The sequence below is a fragment of the Gavialis gangeticus genome, unplaced genomic scaffold, assembly GCF_001723915.1.
Source record: "Gavialis gangeticus isolate Ggan-Ray unplaced genomic scaffold, GavGan_comp1, whole genome shotgun sequence".
NCBI lineage: Eukaryota > Metazoa > Chordata > Crocodylia > Gavialidae > Gavialis > Gavialis gangeticus.
This window is the reverse complement of record NW_017729034.1, coordinates 66,939,970-66,944,227: the sequence shown is the minus strand read 5'-3', so window position 1 is coordinate 66,944,227 and position 4,258 is coordinate 66,939,970. Positions and strand designations below refer to the sequence as shown.

Sequence of the window (4,258 nt, the reverse complement as noted above, 5' to 3'; positions counted from 1 at the left end):
TTTTAACTACTATTCGCAATGGCAGATAAAATCAAAGGCCCATTTAAAACTAATTCTTTCCTTCAAGGAGGTGAATAATAGTTTTTTCACTTACTCTTCTGCAGCCAGTCATAATGCACTCATTTTCATATTTAATTTGATAAGTTTATTTTAAGCCCAGTTTTGTTCTCTTCTGAGTAGTAGAGAAAGCCATTGGCCTTGACCGTGGAAGTGCTTATATATAACCACAGGCTTGAGTTTGAACTTGTAAGTTAGTCCTTTGGGTGAAATCCTGGTCCTAATGAAATCACTGGCAAAACTCACACTGATTTCAGTGGGACCAGGTATTCACACACTGATTTCAGGGAAACTACCTGCATACTTAAACACATGAACAAGTGTTTGCTGGATCAGAGCTTTCCTGACTCTTAACATGCTTTGTAAAAACAGGATTTCTCCCTCAATGTAACCAATAATCCCTATCTGCAGACACTGTTGTGAAGCCTAAGCAGACACAATTAATTTAAAAATCACAGTTCTGTCTGAACAAAATGTTCAGCTACCTTTCAAATTACAATAACTGAATGAGATTAAAGGAAAAAAATATGTTGCTTTGTGCACAGTTGACAGCACTTTGTGTATAGTGGGTTTTGACGTTTCCCCTGTACAATTAGGCAAGGATCACGTTTGGTTTATATGGGTTTGTCACAGTAACAGAAAAAAATAACAGAGTAATGGGGAAAAATATGATTGTGAAAGCACAGCAGTTGACCAGGGAACCACTCATCCTTTGAGGAAAAAAAAAATATATATATAGAGAGAGAGAGAAAGAGAGAGAGAGAGCATTAAAAAAACAGATTAAAAGAATATTAGGATTGACAACTCTGAAGTTAAGAGAGAGTTGGTCAGTGCCTGGGTAGGTATTTTGACTTTTTTCATCCTCCTCATTCAAAATAGGTCCCTGTGCCTTATTAATGGCAGGCCCTGCAAGTCCTGCACTGAGGATAGAAGGATTAATTTCTCTATGGTGCTTTTATTTCAGTGTTATACTTCTTTACAAACATTAATGGACTAATCATCACAACACTGCAGGGAACTGAGGTACTCTTATTATCCTTGTTTTACCTACAGAAAACTGCGGCACAGAGAATAAAGTCAAAATGAAGTATCAGCTAATTCTGGGTTCCCAATTTGAAAAGTACCTGGTTTTTCAGAGTATGTACAATGTATAGCACTTTGTTACCCCCCCTTTTTTTTTTTGAGCCCAACCAGCTAATAAAATTGAGGTGGTTGAACGTTGTTCTCAATAAGAGGAAAATGGCTGATATTTCTTTGATGTAATCCTGTTTGTTTACAAAGATGGTACAATGTCCCATCTCCCTGAACACAGCGGGAGTCCAACAGCAAGAGAAAGTCTTTGCTCACAGATCCAACCTTCTTTCCAGTCAGCCCTTAATCTAAAAGCTCTGTCTAAGAGTTTCATCTCACTGACACGTTCCCAGAGCTTGTTCTTACTATGTCCTTGGTTTTGCTGCTCCTGATCTCTCTACTTCCCTGTCCATTTTCCACTCCTTTACAGACACACAAGCCTTTGCAAGACTATTTCCAGTGAATCATCTTTACCTTGCACAAGCACCTCTGTTTTGGAGGTGGCATCAGATGGGGTGGGAGCAACTTGTTTTAGATATCTGGCTCCATACAATAGTTTATTTATTTCTTGCAGGAAGGCTAACCCATGAAGATATGTCTGTACCACAACGGCTGAGTGCTCAGTTATGCCACTGAGAATACAGGCTTTGTCTATCACCCAGCATTTCAACCCAGAAATGCTGATTTTGATCTCACTTATGCCAGCATAAACCAGGAGTCACGCTGTTGGAATTGGCAGAATTACACTGATTCTACTAATGTAAGTGAGAGGGGAAACAAGCTTCAGCGAGGTCTGTCTTGCTCAAGGTCTTACAGGATGTCTGCAATAGAGAGCCTGGAACAGATACCAGAACTCCTGGAGTCCCAGCCCTGAAAGATAAAATTAGATTGGACACTTGGTTATGAATCACTTCTGAATGCAACATGTTAAACAGAAAATAAATATTCCTGCCACCTTAAAGGGCATTTTAGTGGAGGGTCTAGGATAGCCTTGGCACTGCAGAAAGGAGGCTCCTGTCTTTGTTGTGAGCATCCCATGTATATAATCCCCCACCTCTGGGGTGTGTGTTGGGAGGGTGGGGGGTAATCACTGCCCATAGGCTGCTCAAGTTACACAGTGGGCACGTCTACATCTGCAATAAGGCACTTTTTCTAATGTGCATTAAATTTAGTATCTCCAATGTGAGGGTGTCTATACATGTGCTCCAGGAGTAGGGTGGGGATGCTTTAATTAGAGCTGCTGTAATTAAAGTGCCCAGAGCATCTTGTGTAACAGCATCCCCATGCTTCAAAATGGTGGTGGTGGCACTTTATCAAAAGGTTGACGAACAAGGTTTAGATAAAGTACCCCTGCCATCATTTTGAAGTACAGGGACACTGATACATGAGATGTGGGAAGCTGCTGGAGCATGGTAATTACCACACGCCACAGACTCAATTAGTCGAGTCTGCTCTGATGCCCTGGAATTACAGCACATTGGAGCAGCTTCCCTGCTCACGTATAGGTACCCTGAGGTACTAAACAAATGCATGTTAGGTTGCCTTAATGTGCAGTAATGAATGCACATGGTTTTTAAGTGATGCTTAATGCATAATAGGCTATTTTAGCATTAGCATAATAGCACAGTTTTTTACATGACGCTTTACTGCTCAGTAAAATAGGCTACTACGCATTAAAGCACACCTGTCGATGCACCCAGTGAGACTAATTTAAAGTCCCTCCTGCACCTACTTCTCACAGGCTAGGTATTCTTGGCTGCATTTCAGTTCTGCTGTTCCCACTGAACTCAAAGGCAGAAGACAAACACTGATATCAGGGAGAGTGGGATCGGACCTCACAGAATCAAGCACAGCTGTCTTAAACCAATGTGGAACTCAGGGTCTCTGGCATGAATCTTATTCAAATACAGCTAGTGCTTGAGTTTCAAAGAAATGATATCTGGAACAAACTTTGTAAAGGTAACCACCATTTTGAGCTAGTACAAAGCAAAAAAAAAATCAACCCAAAACCAAATCTGGAAAAACAACCTTCCCCCTGCCCCCCCAAATCAACATTGAAAATCAGGATAATTCTTATATCATTTGTAACTCCAAAACTGTTGGACACTATTTTTTGAACTTTGTAGAAACATTCCCTTTGTTTGCCAAGCATATGGGACAATTGGCAGTCCTGACCTAAAGGGTATAGGAAAGGGCAATATTAAGACTTGACATTAAAATCTGGTGGTAACCTTTCATACAGAATCATCAGTGAGGTGTATCTACAGCTGGAGATTTATATCAATGGAGCTATGTTAGGTTACAATGATTGATGCCCTGACTCCCCCCATATATGCGTCTGTATCTGTGTGTGTGTGTGGAGAGCAGTGGTAGCAGTGGTGAGGTCCATGTTCGTGAAACTGAATCTTCAGATATTATTTTAGTTCTTTTTCCATTTGAGAATTAAAATGCAGAGTGCCTTGAATCTTTAATGTAGAAAGAAAAATGGAAATGTTCTTTTAAAATATTTAAAATGGTTATAATAGCAATCAGTGTAGAGTAAGTTTGAATCGTGCTTTAAAAGCAGACCCCCAAATGCAGGTGAATTATACATTCCCTTACTTGGAACCAAAACCGATTTTTCGCTCTGTGCATGTTGATGAGACTTCATGGTGTTTTTATTCATTTATGGAAATGTATAAAATTATATTTTAAACTTTAGAAATGAAGACTATGGATGTTGCTTGTTTAAAAATATTTTGCCTAAATCTGGTGCCTTTTAATGCTTTTTAAAGTTAGAGATTGATAATGCTGACTAAAGCTAGGCATATTGTACACATACAATTTGCAAGCTTTCTTATATTGCTCTATCAATACATCTCCAAGCTGGAAGGGGTACTGAAGTCAGCCAGATTGATGTCTTCAGTCTTCACATAGTGGTATGGACACATAACCATGGAGAAATTCAGGGCCCTCTCTTTCACGTTAATTACAATTGTAAATCCACATTTTAGTATACTGAATGAACTGATCAGTTGCTAATGGGTATTTTTGAATGTTATATAAAGATATTTGGGCAGTTTTCCTATTCAAGGTTAACATATAAGGATGTACTTTTTCTTTCATGGCTTGATTTTTTTTTTTTTTTTTT

General features: G+C 39.2%; 1 long non-coding RNA gene across 1 annotated transcript in view; it reads right to left on the bottom strand.

Moving 5' to 3' along the window:
* Positions 1-895: 895 nt before the first annotated feature.
* The window catches only part of LOC109304331, a 10,504-nt gene continuing 7,141 nt past the window's right edge, over positions 896-4,258 (bottom strand). Inside the window, exon 3 of the long non-coding RNA XR_002099361.1 lies at positions 896-1,998. This is a non-coding gene — a long non-coding RNA (uncharacterized LOC109304331). The remainder of the gene's footprint in view (positions 1,999-4,258) is intronic.